This window comes from Ictidomys tridecemlineatus, chromosome 11 (assembly GCF_052094955.1).
Source record: "Ictidomys tridecemlineatus isolate mIctTri1 chromosome 11, mIctTri1.hap1, whole genome shotgun sequence".
Lineage (NCBI taxonomy): Eukaryota > Metazoa > Chordata > Mammalia > Rodentia > Sciuridae > Ictidomys > Ictidomys tridecemlineatus.
In genome coordinates, this window is record NC_135487.1 from 108,831,056 (window position 1) to 108,849,295 (window position 18,240).

General features: G+C 45.7%; 1 long non-coding RNA gene across 1 annotated transcript; it reads right to left on the bottom strand.

Annotated features, from left to right (window-relative positions):
* Positions 1-272: 272 nt before the first annotated feature.
* On the bottom strand, positions 273-16,348 carry LOC144368276 (uncharacterized). Its single transcript, XR_013428078.1, has 3 exons — positions 15,615-16,348; positions 13,427-13,517; positions 273-1,130 (listed from the first exon to the last, which is right to left on the bottom strand). It is a non-coding gene; the product is annotated as an uncharacterized LOC144368276 (long non-coding RNA).
* Positions 16,349-18,240: the final 1,892 nt, after the last annotated feature.

Below are 18,240 nucleotides of genomic sequence, written 5' to 3' on the forward strand. Positions count from 1 at the left end.
CAATTCCAGCACAAACACACACACACACACACACACACACACATACACACACACACATACACACACACACACACACACACACACACACACACACCAAAAAAAGTCCCCAAACCAACAAGAGCACAAAATCAGTTTTGTCAGTTTCTTATAAAGTTAAAGAAAAACCAAACAAAAATCTCCTACCAGCAATCCCACTCCTAGATATTTGCCCCAAAGAAATAAAAACTTATATTCACACAAAAACCTTTATATAAATGTTAATAGTAGTTTATTCATTGTAGCAATCCAAATGGGTAATCTATAAGACATCCATAGAATGAAATACTAATCAGCAGTAAAAAGGAATGAATTCCTGAATATAAGTTATAAGCTTGGCTAATCTTGATGCATTATGCTAAGGGAGAGAAGCTAGACAAACATGGCTCCATCCTGGCTTATGTAACATTCAGAAAAGGTACAGCTATGGGGGAGGGGAGCGGTAGTCAGAAAACAGATCAGAGTTTGCTACCATACTGGTGCTTATACAACTGTGTCTTTGTCAAAATGCTAAAAGAGGGAAATTTTTATGCAATTCATACCTAAATAAATTTGACCAAGAAAATCAAACGTGCTGTGCTAACGCAAGCTATTATTAATAACCATCTAGTAGCTCAAAAATGAATTGATCTCACAGATGAAGGGGATATGGTGCCACTGTGCCTCCCTGTCCATATGTGGCCTTAAGTGAATCCTGCAGCAGCCCTGGCAGGTGGCAGGGGGCATTTCACCAGAAGAAGCTCAGACTACATTATTTTCTATCATTATACAACTGCTTCGGAACACAGCTGCAATTTTAACCTGATTTTTCTGATTCCTACTCTTTTCAATGTCATTACGTTGTCAAGGAGTTTGGGAGAATGTCAGATAAAGACAAAACAGAGAAACAAACAGAAAAACCCAAACACTACTGGTTAGGAGCAGGGAACCACACGAAACCAGGGCCAGCAGATTTCTTTGTCCATCTGAATCCTGCATTCTTCAACGCCCGCCTGAGGCAGTATCCTCTGCAGCCCTCTGCTAGCAATGGAGGCTGCTCTCTCTTCCCTGGGGATAACACTGGTGACTCATGCTGCAGGAGGGGGCCCTTCTGGCTGTGGGAAAACAACAGAAACAGAGAATCTTTGGCTTCCAGAAATCAGCTCCCCTTGCAACTCACCAACAGCACCCTTCCCCGTGGGCCAGGGATGGGTGACACCAGGGATTGGTGACTCCAGTCCCAGGGCCTGAATACACAGCAGAGACAGTAGATTAATGACACCCTCTTTCTTAAGAGGACTGGGTGAAAAACGGGATTTGTGCTGAGCACTATTTCTTTGTCCTCATGCATCAGAAAGATTGTCCCCACCTGGCCAGCTCACGTCTGTCTCTTAGCATGGTATCGACATGGATACTCAATGAAGTATCCTCATCCGTGTTGAGTTGTGTGAGCCTCATTACAATTCAGAGAAAAGGACAACCCTAGCCTCCACTTTGAAGGTGAGAAAATAAAATTCCAGAGAGCTAAGTTATTCTGCCAGGGACATCCAGCTAAGAAATGGTGAAGCACAACTGGACTCTTCTCTTAGGCATCCAAAGACCATCTTTGTCTTCTATTAATCCTCTTTGTTTTACTTACATCTCTCTGTCTCTTACTCTTCCTGTTCCATGGGCACAGTGGGACTAGTCCTCATCACGTACACAGACTGGGGGAAAACCATGAACTTGCTGCTGCCCATGATGTTGAATGGAATGGTTAGAGCTGTGCTCCTGGACAGTTCTTTGCTAGCAGTGGGGTTTGTTTTGGTTTGTTGGTACTGGGGATTGAGCGCAGGGGGTTTCTAATACTAAGCTACATCTCCAGCCTGTCTCTGATAGTTACTTTAAGTAATATGTAAGTCATTTGTAAACATTCCAAACCATAGATATGTATCTCTTTAAACTGATCATACCCTTTGGAGGAAGTTAGGAAGTAAGCTTTTTTGTTTTTTTCCCCTAGTGGGGATTGAACCCAGGAGCTCTTAACCACGGAGTCATATCCCCAGCCCTTTTTACGTCTTTAATTTTGAGACAGGGTCTCAGTAAGTTGCTGAGGCTAGCTTTGAACCTCCAACTCTCCTCCTGCCTCATCCTCCTCAGCTGGAATGACAGATGTGCACCGCTGCACCATGCCAGAAGCAAGCTTTTCGAGCATCACCTTGTCTTCTACTCTTCCGGGTCATCTGAACAAACTGCTCTCATCACACCTGTCACCTCTCACTCCTGGCTCTGCTCTATCACAGTGCTGGTGCATGGTCGGTCTGTCCCGGTCCCCACCGGCGGCGGCGCTGCAGGGGTTGGACCCCTGGGGTACTTTCAGAGGGAGGCACTGGTGTGTTAGCAGGGCAAGATGCAATGCGGGTTTTCTAAAGAGCAGAACTGAATATTTCCTTTTCATTAAGAGTTCTATTTTCTCAAAGGAGAGGGGCTGTAAACTGAGGTGAGGACAGCTTTGTTCTTTCAAACCTGTCTCCTGCCGCAGTGCAGTGCGTCTCTGCATTTCTTTTATGTTCTCGGTTTTCCAACTCACCTCGCGCAAATAACCCCGTTCCATTGACCCTCCTGAAGGCTGGAGCACTGGTCCCTGTGAGTGCCAGAGCTCTGTACTGCCTAATTACCTGCTCCACAGAAGCCCGGGAGGACTCCAGGCCCAGCTGGAGCCCAGCTGTTGGAGAGATGGAATATTAAGACATTTTCCTTTCTTGGGAGTCCTTGTTAATTCTTCCTGGTGGTGATTAGCCAGCTATTTTTAGCTCCATCTAAGCTCCCTGGTTAGTATTTCAGGGCTGGTTCCGACAGCTCTGAGGTGCACTCACCACATTAATGCGCCAATTCCATTTGGTCCCACTGAAGTGTACAAAATTAACTTGGCAGGGTGGACCCAGCGCCCCCGGCCTCCCCAGGTGGACCTTCTGCTGCTCCCTGAAGCTCTGGCTCCTTTCCAAAGGCTCTGCAGCACTGGGTTCAGGGACAAAGTCTTACAGGAGGGATCTGGAAAGGGAGCAATTTGAAGGTGACCTGAGGGGCTACAAATAACCCCTCTGGGGAGTGAAGAAATCTAGATTTTTTTCAGCTGGACTGTGGCCACCTAGCTGTGTGATGCCGGGCAAGTTGCTTTCCTTTTCTGAGCCATCAGTAATGTGGTGTGGCTGGACCAATTGGCTCCTAAGTTTTTTTCCAGGACTAAGATGCTATAGAGGTCCTAGGTCTAAAGTAGGAGCCCAGCGTGAAGACATCTGAGCCTGTGGAAGGACATCGGGAAAGCCAGCTATGGAAGATGTCTCTCTTCCCTCCTTTGGTCCACCTGGCTTGCCTTTCCCAAACCCAACCCAGATATGAAGCGGTTCTCACTGCAGGTCCCTGCTTCAGCCTCCGATGACCTGTTGTTGGTCGCGGGTATCTTGCCTTCCCTGAGACACCTTTGGGTGCTGGATACGCTCAGGAGTCACTGTAGATGAAGCAGCAAAGCGGGTCATGGAGATTTGGGCATCTAAGTGCAATCTTGTTAAGAAGATAGAGGAAGCCCCTGGGAGGTGACAAGGCAGTGCCATTCCATTCCACTTAATCAGCAGAGACGTGACGACTTCCAAGTGACGGCTCTTGCTGTACTTTCTTAAGCAAGCATGGACTCTAAGCCAGCTCAGAGGGATGTGGGCATTGCCTTTTCTCCAGAAATCTGCTTTGCTTCAGAAGTCCTGTCACTGGTGGGATGGTGGCAGGACCAACCCTCCACCTGGGTACGTCCCTTCCTCTCACCCCCGTTTGTAATCAGCTGCCTGGGAGGATATAAGTAGTGTATATTCATATATGTAACTTGGCCCAGTACTTTTCACACAGCAGGTGCCTCTTTGCTTGCTTATTAACTTGGTTTGAAATCCATTCGTAATGGATAATTCTTGGGGAGTGCTCACTCACTCTGGGCCAGGTAGAGAGTTGTACTTAAGTATACAGTGCTTTGCAATAGGATTACTACATTCCCTTGTTACGGTTTGGATATGAGGTGTCCCCCCCCCCAAAAAAAAAGCTCCTGTAGCAGTGCAGGAATGTTCAGGGGTTAAATGATTAAATTATGAGAGTCGAGACCCAATCAGTAGATGAATCCATTGGATTGATTCATAATTTAGATGAACTACAAGGTGATAACTTAAGCAGGAGGGACCAGAGGAAGCAGGTCACTGGGGGTGTGCCATTGGGGCAGTACCTTGTCCCTCCTTTCTTTCTCTCTCTTTTTCTCTCTGCTTCCTGGCTTCCAGGAGCTGAACAGTTTTCTTCCACGACTCACTTCTGCCATGATGTTCCACCTCACCTCCGGTGCAGAGCAATGGAGTCGGCCAACCATCGACGGAGCCTTCCAGAACCATGAACCACCACAAACTTTTCCTCCTCTAGGTTGTTCTTGTCGGGTATTTGGATCACAGTGAAAGAAAGCTGACAAACACACCCGTTTGTCAGGTTAAAGATTGAGAACGACAGGAGGCGAGCAACTTGCAACATCTCACGCTGTACGTATGAAGATGGGATTGAACCCAAGCTTCCTGAGGCCAGGTCTGAGCTTTGAACCACCTACTACACTGCATTTGAATAGAAAGATAGGACTTTTTTTTTGCTTGTGTATACATCTTTGAGCATTGCATTCACTTTTAAAACTCCCATGAGGCACATATATATATATATATATATATATATATATATATATATATATAATCTATTTAATAGATACTTTATTGATGAATCAAAACCATGACCCATCTCTTTGTCACACATTAATGCACTGGTCATTGTCCATGCAGTCTTCCCTGTCATTGCTCTCTCACTGAAGTCCTGCTGGGTCCTTCCACATCCCTAGCAGCCCACAGAGCTCTGCATTTCACCCCCATCCTATTTCTAAGCTTGTGGATAGTGATATCTGCAGAGTTTCTGCCCCTGCCACATTGGCTCTGGACTTCTCCATTCATGAAGGTTCCTTTGGCACCAGGATCTCAGGCCACTTTTCTGCCAAAACATCAAAGCCCCAGGCCCCTCCTCTCTTGCTGGGGGCTTTGTGTTGCTGTTGAGAGTTGGACCTGCCTGCACCCTTGGTCCACTCCCAGATTTCCTTGAAGGCACAGCTGCCACTGGGTTGACCACTGTCGTCGGCATGACTGTGTCACACAGCGACGGTTTCTCTGAAGTAAGTGAAAAGCAGACCAGGCACGTGACAGTTGACTGTGCCGACCTGTGGCCCTGAGGCACACACGGAATCAATGTGTGTCCACCTTCAAAACGTTCTGGAGGCTTCTAACAGGGCTGTGTGTCAGGGCACAGTTAAGATAACCTGGGACAAAGACTTTTGAATAGGCCAGCTGACTCTGCCAGCTGGTCAGACTGGACCAGTCCTCTCCGGCTGAGGTCCTGGCAGACTTAACCTGCCTTATCTCCCCATTCCTCCCAGAACACCACGAACTGAGTGTCCGAGCGGCCCACCCAGCTGCTGCTGTTGAGGTAAAGATCAAACCCAATGCATTATTTTTTTATGGCTCTCTCTGCAAGCAGGTCATACTTGAAAGAACCTTAATTGGCAGGCACCTGACCCTTCCTCGGTCTGGATTTTGGAGGCAAGGGAAACTCTTGTAAAAACCTTCTAAAGCTGGGACTATATGTTCTATTGTAACCATAAACAGCAATCAATGCCACAACAGGTGCACCTGGGGACTTGGTTAAATAATAAATGCAATCTGCTTTGTTTTCTCTTCACCCAGCCTGGCGGGGCCCTGGGACAGCTGGAGGGGGGGTGGGGCCACCGAGCAGAGCCCCAGCATGGTATTGAATCCAGAGAATCAGAGAGGGAGTGTTCTCCCTTTGCACTCAGGGAATACAGTGTGGATATTGACATAGCAATAGGTTCACACCTACGTGGTGTGGGGCCCAGTTCAAATACCAGTTGACCCAGTGCACACTTTGAACAGGCTCCTCATGCTGGCAAAGTCTGCTTTCTTCCTTGTGAAGTTAAGGTCACAGAATTTAGGGAAATTCTGGAGTAAATGGATTAGCAGGTGAAGTTTGGGGGCCTGTGCGCCCTCTGTCAAGAATGCACCCAGTCCCGGGAGCTGTTGTTGGAAAATCTGCTTCTGAAGCCCAACCTTGGTCAGAGAAGCTCCCTAAAGTCAGGCTTAAGAGTCATGGACCACCTAACAACCACTAGGATGGCTACTATCCAGACAAAACAACAGCATCAACAGAAAACAAGTGTGGGTGAGGATGAAGAGAAACTGTAACCCTGTGTACTCTTGTTGGGAACATAAAATGCTGGATGACTGGGCTTGTGGCTCAGGTAGAACATTTGCGTAGCATGTGCAAGGTCCTGGGTCCAATTCCCAGCACTGGGGAAAAAAATAAAAATTAAGACAGAATTACAACATGATCCAGCAATTCTACTCTGGGAATATATCCCAAAGAATTGAAAGCAGGGTCTCTCAAGGAGGTATTAGCATACCAATGTTTATAGCCCCATTATTTACGGTCCCCAAAATGTGGAAGCAAACTCAGTGTCCATTGGTGAATGAATGGATAAGCAAAAAGGGATATATATGTACAATGGTCTATTGTTCAGGCTTAAAAAAGGAAGGAAATTCTGAAATATTCTACAACATGGGTAAAGCTTGAGAATATTACGCTAAGTGAAATAAGCCAATTACAAAGGGAAAAATACAGAATGATTCCATTTCCATGAGAGGCCTGGAGTAGAAAACTTCAGAAACAGAATACAGAATGGTGATTACCAGGAATTGGGGTGAGGAGATAATGAGTGTAAAGTTCCATTTTTTGCCAGAAGAAAAAACTTATGAAGATGGTTGCATAACAATGTCATGAACTTATCCCAACCCAACTGTGGTTAAGATGATAAATTTAATGGCATTTGTATTTTAACACGATTAGAGTTATGGAACAAAATGACAGCAAGAGGTATCAGAGATCTCCAGAGAAGGAACTTTCATTTGTTGACATTTCTCATTCATATTTGCATTCTGCAGATGTAGACAATAATAATTATCATAGTAAATGTTATTGAGTGGGTTTGCACTTCATCACCTTCAATATCCATAGCAATCCAATTAAGTAGTTAGTATTACCCCCAACCTACAGATAAAGACACCAAGGTTCATAGCACTCAGTGAGAAATGAATGAGCTATGTCATCGGCAAGCTAGGACCCGGCTGAGGACTTCCCCAGCCAAGAGGGTACAGTTAGGATCAGGAGATACAAGTATACCCAGAGCTTCTCTGTGATCTCTGGGAACTCCCAGTCTCATGGAGGAGACATACAATGATATAGGCTAGCACTGGAGCCGGGGAGACACAAGAAGGGAAATCACAGAGAGCCAGGAGACGGCAAATTGGCAGAAAATGGGGAAGTGATCAGAAGGCCCAAGTTCCTTGGAATAGGACGGCAGATTTAGATGGAAAAACAGTATTTGTTAGCAAGAAAATACAGTTCCAAATAAGATTTCCTATTGGTAAAAGTCCATTAGGATGAGAAAGAAAGCCTTTGTAAGGGTTGTTGTTAAAAGCACATATAATTTATTTTTTCTTTTTTGTAGTGCTATGGATTGAACCCAGGGCCTTGCCCACCCTAGGAAAGCACCCTACCACAAAGCTCCATCCTCAACCACTATTGCAAGCACATTTAAATCCATGTAATCACAGTTAAAAACGATTGAACTCTGTGCACCAGGCACTGTTTTAAGCTCTGTGTAACATAGTACTTTAATCCTCATAATAACTTGATGAGGTAAGTCTTATTCATTATGATAATTTTATAGATGAAGAAACTAAGACTCAGTGAATTAAGTGATTTGATCCAACATCACAGAGTCAGGGAGTAGCAAAGCCAGGACTCAAAATCAGAGTTTCACTCCAGAACCCAAACACCCAACCCCCTACTCAATGTGGTTTAGTAATGATGCAAATATAAGCCTTCATTATCCAACCAAAACTATTTGTATTGCGTCACAGGCATGAGCAATTTTGTTTGGTCAAAATTTAATATTTTGAGAAAGGTTGCTGATGTTCATGTCTTATGCATTATGCATGTCCCGGATGCTCATGAAAAGCTTGTAAATGAATACACGGAGCTGTAATGGGGAAGGGGCATCTCCACGTGCACCCCTTTACCCACTATAATGGGGATTGAATGCATGGCCTCACACACACTAAGAAAGTGTTCTACTACTGAGCCACAACCCCAGCCCTCCAAATCCGCTCTTCAGGGTGAGCAACCATGCCAAATATTGTTTCTGACAATAACACTTAACTTTGTCCCCGCAGATCCTGTGTTTACCACACAGCTCGCTGAGATCACAGACATCAGCGGGGACCTATGTTAGTCAGGATATGGTGGCGTTAAGTGATGAAAACACAACTCAAACAGACTCCAGCAAAGAGGACAATCTATTGGCTCATCAAACAACTTCAGGGACAGCCTGGAGTGGAACTGCTTAGAAACACACACACACACACACACACACACACACACACACATACACAGAGTCAGCAAAGCCATCACAGGCTATAATTTCCAATCAAGACCCCCCCCCTAACCTTAGGTCACTTTTAAAATTTGGCCAAAGGCCATTTGCATGAGAATCATTATTAAAATATGGATTTTGAAAAGGGATTTTTGACCAGCTAAACCAGACTCCCTGGCACACAGTCCCAGGAATCTGCACATTAAAAATACATCCCTGGCGACTTTTGCAAGTCCTAAGGCAAGAACCACCTTCCTAGGTTACAGCAACAGCGTGATGGCATGTCCTGTGTCCCTTTGCCACACTGTCTCCTGGAAACACCGTCTTTTCTTAATGCCTCACGAAGTGGTTGCTCAATAGTAGGATTACATGATTAAGGCCCTTTCTCTCACCCAACTACGTGCCTCTTGAGAGCAGGAACTACATTTGTTAGTAAAATACCTTCCATTGTGTCACTGTGGCCCATCCCAGTGTCTGAGACATGGTAAGCACTCAATACATATTTATCGAAAGGATGGGTGGATGGGGTAGGGTGGGTGGGTGTAGTGATTTAAGGTCCACAGAGTTACTCTGGTTCACCTTTGTCCTTTCATCCACACACCAGTCTCTCTAATGAATTACATAGGCTAGAAATCATGATCTCCATTTGTCAGATAAGAAAACCGAAATCCGGAAAGAGATTGATTTGACGAATTACATAGTAAGCCGTCTCTCAGCTTTTAGGAGCCGATATTCCAATGTTCTCCTTCAAATAGGGTCCTACAAGGCTTCAGGGGAGTTGCTGAGTCATTAAGAGAGTTGGTATACGATATCTCTGTTGCGGCTGATCCACGGGATTATATTTTATGTCTTATCTCTTCTTAGTTCAGCTCCACAGATGTTTTCTATTGAACCCACCTCTTTTCTCCAAGGGCCAAGGGAGGAAGGCAATTAAAGAAAGAATAAGACAAAAGAAGGGACCAGGTACTCGGAGACTTGTAAATAAGATCTGATCTGGAGACAATGGGACAAAGAATGGCACATTACACCAAAAATATTCCCAGCCCCAGCTTGCTGGCCATACACCTGGACATGGGAACCACACCCACAAGTGTCCAGATATAGAAGGGCAGCTGTGTCCTCTGTGTGATTCTGGCAAATAGCAACAATTCATCTGCAGAGACACCACTGAACTTCTAGGTGTTTTGTCGTTCAAAGAATCCATTGGCATTTACTGAGTTCCTAATAGTCCATTGGGCTTAGGGGACACGAAAAGGACCTGAGATACAGAGCCTTGCCTCGGGGAATACATAGCACCCCTTATGTTGGAAAGAATGTGATGTGATGACACAGACAAGAGAGGAATCAAAGAATGCTCTGAGCTATGTGCCGACTTGAAGGCTGTGGGAGGTCAGGGCTGAGCTGTTTGGGCCAGAGGGCAAAGAGAGTGGTCATGGAAAATGTGACTGGATCCGGGGAGGCAGTGATGATTTTAAAAAAAAACAGTGGAGATGGGGAACATTCCTGAGGAGGCAGGAATGAACACAGCCTGAGAGCAGAACAGAGATGAGGTCCAGGCTGGCTGGCAGGAGGTGGCGAGGTGGTGAGGCCGGGTGCTCCGGGGCCAGATTGCCTCGTTCTGCTCCCTGGATTGGGCTTTCATTTCCTCTCCAGTAAAATATGATGACCATGATGATCAGCACAATAAATATTCTAAAAATAACATCACGGTGGGCTGTTTCATAGGGCTGTTGTTTACGAGAAGAACGCTTGCAGGATTAAATAAGTTAATAAATGTAAAGGAGCTTTTAAAAAGTGCCTGGTTGAATATAGTTGACATTATCCTTCGACAACATGCCTTGAGGTTCAACTACGTGCCTGGCAGGCAGGATAGAGGGGTCCAAGGTAAAAATCCTTCCTTTAGAGGGTCCCCCAGGAAGGAGAAGGAGAAAGCCCAGTTATACCAGTGCACCACAGCTGCTTGTGGTAGGCAGGCACATCACAGCAAAGCTCAGGGAACTCTGGGACTCGGAGCCTGCCTGGAGGTATCCGGGAAAGACCCCCTCAGAGGAGGTAATCACCGTAGAATCCAAAGTGCAAAAGGAGAGAAAAGGAAGTGGAGGTCCAGGAACCACCAAGTGCTGGAAGTACCAAACACAGTGGACAGGAGACAGAAAGTGAGGCTGGGGAGTTAGGATAGGGAGGTTGGAGGGCCTTGGGGGCTGGTCCAAGGAGGCAGGACGTGGTAAGCCAGAAGGAGTAATTAGCAAGATTTAAAGAGAGTGAGGAGGCTGCATCTGAGAGTGAAGTCCCCTGCCGAAGTCGGGCTGCAGCAAAATAACCGGGACGTGACAAGCAACTTGTGTAGATTGATACAGCAGGAGTGGGAGCCGTTTATTGTAAGACAACAGAGGTATTTATACATTCCACACAGCTTATCTTAATCAGCATAAACTAGATACAGCAGTCAACCAATAAGGAATCTCTACACTTAACGGCTCGCTGGCGCTACTTCACAAACCACTCCCTCTGGCAAAATGCCAGGCTCCATCCTGACTTGTTTACAAACTCTAACAGTCCCCTCATCTTTCTGGGCTTAGTTTCCTCATCAGTGACGTGAAGAAGGCTGCAATTGCCTATGCATAGCCCATGCTCAAAACTGACTGAGTTCTCAAGCTCTCAGATCTGCTTAGTGGCTTCCCACAGCCTCCCCTCTCCTGTCCCCACATGCTGATTTACATAATCACTGGATCAGCCAGAGGTAGCACTGCAGAGGGGGCCAGGTTAACAGATATAGCTTAACCATTATTTTAAAAAATTAATTCAACAAATATTTAATGAGCACCTATCAAACACAAACAGGACAGTCATGGTGCCTGTCCTACTGAAGTTTATAATCTACTGCATTGTGCATAGGCAGAGGCGAGAGGAGGTCCCAAGTGCTGAGCCCAGATTCTTGAAAATGGGATGCTGTCTGCATGCAAGTACTTGCTAGGGCTGGATGAGATGGGGCCAGGACTTGGCATTGTCTTTTGTCATCCCTCCCGTGTCTACATACTGCAGCTGTCTGTCTCATCTATCATGCACATGAAAGGACGATTTTCAAACTTGAAATGGGAGCTGCAGATAATGGAGACAGTGAGCAGAGACCTGGCAGGGAAGATTGGGAACCCCCCCACCCAGGGCGGTCCCCCCACGACCAACAGACAAGCAGCTCCAGCAACGTGGAGAGGTTTATGGACGTATAAAATCTTTTGTTCTTGGGCTGCAAATTCCCACTCCACACATGCCTCAAAACCAGCTCCCTGATCATTGTCCCATGCGAAGGAATGTTTCTCTGTTAAATCTTCTTCTAATCCCTTGTCTCCTATCTTGCCCATGCTCCCGGGAGTTCCCACAGTTTCCCAGGGAGCCTGTCTCTGTTCTCATGCAGATTTGTTCAACTGGAACCAGCTCAAGTTCAGGAACAACTGGGAAACAATAGGCTGGCGTGGTTGCTGTCACTTGCCCAAAGACAACAGCTTAACCAAGGTGGATTCTGGTTGCAGAGCTAGGCCCAGGGACTAGGGACAGAAAGTCCCCAGGGGTCAGGCCATTCCTGGGGACTGCTGATGAGGACACCTGTTTATGACTCTCATTTGTTCCCAAGTCCTGGCCTACCTGACTCTAGACCCTGGTTTTCCTACCACATGTGTGTCCCCAAGCATGATCCTTAAGTATACCAGGCCAATGCCACAGGTACTTGTGTCTCCTTACCCTTCTGCCAGGGCCTTGCATATGAACCCAGGTTTCAACCTTCACCAGCTGAATAATTTGGGACTCCATGAAAAGTAAAGGCAACATCTACCTCACAAAATTATTGTGAAGTGTAACTTGGCTAGTATACATAAAGTGCATAGTAGATGCTCAGTAATTGTTAGATCCATCCTTTCAAATAGGGAGACACGCAAACAATCAATGAAGTTATATTGAATATCTGCTTCATGAACAGAGCGTGTTAAACACCACATAAAGATATGATTTCTACCCTCAAATCAGAACTAAATAATCAGAAAATAGGTATTATGGGCTTAATGTGTGCCTAGTATTATGCTAGAACAATGATGAATGATTACATACATGACCATGGCATGGCCCCTTCTCATGTGACCACTCTGAAGAGATTAAACAAGAGCACAGAAAAGGTCAAATAATCATCCCAAACATAATAATGCTGAAAGAACAAGCCCAAGAACCACCGCAGTGTGTGGGTTTGCTGCCAACTGGCATGATGGTCAGGCAGAGCAGAGGAATCCAGAGGCCTGCGCAGAGGCCGGGAAGACAAGGCCCAGGGAATTCCCCATTGCATCTGGGTTTTTGCTAGTGGAGGTGATGGCGCTTGCGGTTATTATGGTTTTGGTCAACAGAAAGGGCTAAAAGATGTAGCTTAGAACACACTGGGGGTAAAGGCATATCCAAGTGGCAGATGGAGAGCCGCAGGGATCTGTTAACTGTGTGGGACAGTCTACTGCAGCCCCATCCTGAGCAATTGTGTCAAGCCACTTAATTTCTCTAAGTCTCTTTTACCTTTTCTACCTCATGGAATTATTGTAAAGATTAACTAAGGTGTCCATTTATATCAAATATAACATCTGACGCTTATGTGTCAATGTTAGTTTTATTAGTAGAAATAATATAAAAGGAAGTCATGATTTTCTTTTTTTCTCTCTTTCTTTCTTTTTTTCTTTTTTCTTTTTTTTTAGTTTTTATATTGGGAATGCAACCCAAACTAAGCCTTGAGACTTGTTTTTTTTCCTTTGTACTGGAAATTGAACCCAGGGGTGCTTTACCACTGAGCAATAACCCTAGTCATTTTTCAATTTTTATTTTGCCATAGTCTTGTTAAGTTACCTTGAACTTGTAATCTTCCTGCCTCAGCCTCCTGAATCACTGGTGATACAGGTGTGTGTGCCACCATGCCTGGCTTCAAAAGTCTTTTTCCCTAGGAAAGAGTGAAATATGGGGGTGACAGTATATTTTCACAATTAGTTTTCATATTTTACTCACTAATTTGTTTGATTTTGGAATATAAAATCACTCAAAAGAGTAAATAAAACCCCTGAGTGTTCTGTTTATCTCAAAACCCATTATCTTCCATCTGCTTTAAGAGATGATCCTTTAAAGACACAGGGTAAATACACTTGGGCACCCTTGCCCTGCAGGGTAAGATGGCACCGGGCATGGGTGCTTTCTCAACCCAACTAGTCTCAGCCTGGGATCCTGCTGGCTTCCAGGGTGTGGAGTTTAGTCTTTCTGTGTCTTCTCCTGGCAAGAGTTTGCAAACCAGAGAGTCTCAGAGAACTCAAAGACAGTTGTCTCTTTGTACAGGATCAATGGGAATAGGATCCCCAAGAATTATACAAAATCCGCACTCTGGCTAATGGGCATCTTGAACGAACCTTTTACTGTGATCACTAACAGGCCTCGCACGAACTGGTCTTTCATCCTCTGCCTATTCCTCCTCTGGTGGGTGTATCAAGGAGGAGGGCTAAAAGGCAGCTGGCAGAGAGAGACGAGTAATGAAAGAGCAAAGAGCGGGAAGAGGAGCTACAAACTGAACCATCAGTCTATGAATAATTGAGAGTTGCCTCTATCTGAAAATCGACTCTTATAATGGTTTGGCCAGAGCAGGGACCCAGGAGGCTGTGTTGTAGCCTTGTCATGGTAACCATGAGGCCCAAAGCCAGGCGTCAACGTGCTTCTCTAAATGGAGCAACTGCTGGCCTTACCCACAGGAAGGTGTCTCACAGGGTGGGTGGCTCCCCAGGCCGTATGATCACTGATGGGGAAAGGACTAAAGACCAGGACACACATATCCCGGGAGGACAGTGGCCTTCCGCCAGTTAGGGCTGCCCATGCGGGAGGGCGGAGTGAGCTGGCCTTTAGAAAGAGGTCTCTGAAGTTTGAAGCCTTGCAAGGGTTTGGCACCTTCCTTTGGTTTTCCTTTCAATCCCGTAAGATAGAATCTGACGGGGATTAAGATCAGGCAGGGATCGTATTTGCCGCAGGTAGGGGCTTGCCGAACCCTTGTGGTGTTGGCACAGAGCCGCCATTGTGAGCCACCGCCAGGCTGGGTGGCGCATCCTTGGCATGCATGGGGTAGCAAGTTGGGTCTATCGGGATACTCCACCTGCTAATCCAGTCTGTAAGCCATGGGGTCATCTCACAGATTCAAAGAAAGGCAGTTGGGGACTTGCAGGAGACAGACTGGGGCTCTAGTGGAGCTATGTGACTCTTGCAAATCACTGAATCCCTCTGAACTTTAGTTTCCCCTTCAGTGGAAAAAGGGCAAAATGGTTCGCTACTCAGAATTATTGGGAGGAAGAGAGATGGTCAAAATCCTCACCGTATCTAGCATGACAGATGTGAGCCAATATAATTGTCTTTCTACTCGTGCCGGATCATACCAGCACCTTCAGTCTCTGATCAGTGATGATGGCTCCCGGGGTCACAGGGGACCATGCTTTTCTGCAGCAAAGAGTTCCCAGGGAGAAACTGCCACTGGTGAGAACCTTCCGTTGAATTACACTTTTCTTTATTATTCTCCCATTGACACCAAAGGGTGGGGGGTCCCTATGTTTAAAGTCTCTGGGGCTCTGGCTTCAAAGGACAATAGGGACGCTTCCTAGCCTCTGAGGAAGAGCAGCTCAAGTTCAAGGCAAGTGAAACCACAGAAAGCAACAAACTATCACAAGGACCCTCAGGCCACTCGGAAGGTCAATGAAAATGGAGATAAGATAGCACTTGTTTGGGTCATCAAAAAAGCACCAAGCTGACAGAGCTCCCGGGACACCCAGAATGAAAAGTGCTCCTTGCAGTCAGTTCTTCCGTCGGTTCATGAGAGCCTGGGCTGGAGGGAAGGGGAGAGGCAGCTGGTGGAGGGATCCTGGGCTCGTCACGAGAGGTAAGAGGAGCGTGAGCTTGTGTGCCAGGTCTGAGAGGTAGGAGTCCTTCAGTCTGATCCACCGTTGGGAGAAGAGACTCAAAAGAGAACCTGATTCAGAGATCCCAGGGAGGAGCCTCCTCCTTTACCACGTACCTGAGTTATTGTTCCATTCTTTTAGTCTTTTGGTTTGACAGCTGTGAACCCCAGCCAAGAAGAGGCAGAGGAAACGGAACTGAGGGAATTCTTGAAAAATATGGAGGAAGGATCTATCATCAAAATTGCTGCAGAGGTGTCTTACGGAGAACTGGTCTGCCTGTGAGGTGGTGTCGGATGGGAGAGTCGGGGCTCCTCAGCATCTTGGCCACCGTTCATGGTGCTGGTGCCAAGGCACTGGATCCAGTCTCCAAACCCTCCTCCCGCTTGGGCCAGCCATCTGTCTCCACGGGGCAGCCAAAGGGGATGAGCTCATTTCCAGAACCGAGAGGTTATTGCTGAAGCTGGGCGGTGGAAGCCGGGCAGGGCATCAGGCTGGGCTCCAGCCAACCTCGAAAAAAATCGGGCAAATCTGCTGACTCATCTCCTTCTTCTTCTAAACAATCCCTGAGAGCTGGCATGCAGGAAGCGGCACTGAGGAGTCTGATGGCGTGGGCCACCTGGCAGGGACTGACCAAGGGGAGGCGGGGAGCGGCAGCCACCTGCCATCCCAATCCCACATTCCACTAACTGCACTGGGGACCAAAAAAACATGTGCCCACCCCAGGATTTCAGGGCCACAAGTAGAAACAAGTGTATCTGAAGAGGGAATGTTGCAACACGAGAAGGGTATGTTTTGCATGAGAAAGTGGATTGCTTGACTTGAATGATCTTTTAAAACTTATGTTGGGCTTGTGGGGAAAATTAGTGGTTTCTAAAAAAAAAAAATAAGTCATACATCACAATAAGCACAGGGAAATATGAAGAACAAAACAAACATGGTTCATAAGCCTCCTCCCTGGATAATATCTATAGATGTTTAAAGAATAGGAGTACTTGAAAAAATATATATATATGTACAAAATGAAAAGAAGAGGTGACCATCCTCTTACTTACCCTTCACCCAAAGACCTGGGGTTCTTTCGTTTCTTTCCCAGGAGAGAAGTTTGTGTGTAAACCTGCACAATCATTTTCCATAAACACTTCTAACATCAAAATAGCCTCAGGATTGCACAGCTCTGCGGGACATGAATCACATTGTGCTGTGTGGTGCTCTGAGAAGGAGCTATGTGCCCATACAGCACAATGTGAATGGTGCCCAACAGAGTTACACACTCTGGTAGGAGTCCTGTTTTCACATCAGAATATATCCTGGAGCTCTCTGCAGATCAAAACATATACATCCATCTCATTTTTAAACATCTTGCTTCATAGACCATTGTTTGAATAGAACATAATTTCAACAACTTTAATGTGGAAAGACAATTGGTACCACCCATTACAAAATCTACAATTAGCATGCTTGTATGGATATCTTAGCAAACTCTTGTGATTGTCCATCAGGTAAATTTGTGTGTGTGTGGGGGGGGGGGGGGATTTCTTAGTTTGTGAGTATATACATTTTAATTTTACAGACATTGTCCAATCAGGAACTTCATTATAAGGAATAGCTCTTCCAAGAAACAAACAAACAAACAAACAAAAAAGTTTCCCTGATTTAATTCCTTCCTTGAAGGAAAGTGAAAAGACTTGGAGCAGAATCTTTTTTATTATCATAAACAATATTGAGTGTGTGGGCCTCCAGATTGGGTGAAGAAAGAGATGAATTCAAAGCCTGGAACTCTTGGTGGCATTATTTGAGAACCAAGCCAAGAAAGAAAAGGGAGGGGAGAATGGGGGAGGGATGAGTAGAGCAGAACAAAGAAAAGTTTTTGAAGTTGAGAAAGGTCTGTTCTCTTAATCACTGATAAGGAAAAATATAGACAAAGAAGTTTAAAAGGCCTCTGATTCTCTATCCCTGGGTTGGTGACCTGCAGGGGATTTGTCGTCTAGGGCTTATATTATTTACATGCTGTATCAGGATGGCAGTGGGAGTCAACCCCAGGGCTGGACCTTTTACAGCAGGTATTAGGATTTTCTCAGAAGCTCCATTGTTCAAATGTCTGTTCTGGTTATCTATTGTAGCAATCTCGAATAAAGCAACAATTTGCTATTTCTTATGGTTCTGTGGGTTGGCTGGGCTCAGCTGGGTGGTTTTCACTGGAGATCTTCCATGAATGTGGAGATGTGTCCATTACTTTTTGGGTCACAGGAGATAATATTCATCTAACTTGAAGGAAAAAAATTGAATTTCTTCTTACAGACGGTACTTGGTCAACTTCAGGAGTTCTTCAAGATCAGCTGGGTTTAGTGGTTAAAAGGATGTCATTAGGTGTTATCAAGAATTTATTTGCTACTCTTTTCTCATGTCTTATTTTTCAAGTAATGCCACCAAGAGCTCCAAGTTTAAGATTAGTGACCCCAGGAGAAAGAAATCATTTTGCTAGCCACAGTAGCTTCAACACCATCCTGACACTCTTACTGCACTGACTTGGGTCACATTCATGTCTGCACAGATCATCACAAACAAGAGACAGGGATACACTGGCCAAGGTTGAGTCTTGTGCTAACTTCAGGTCTGGGATGTGGGATCAGACTCAGACTAATTATATGAACTGAGGTTGAAGGTGAGTGATTCCAGACTGTAAACAAAGGCAGAGGTATCCACCTAGCAGGCCCTTAAATGGGGGTTGTGTGACAATACTTG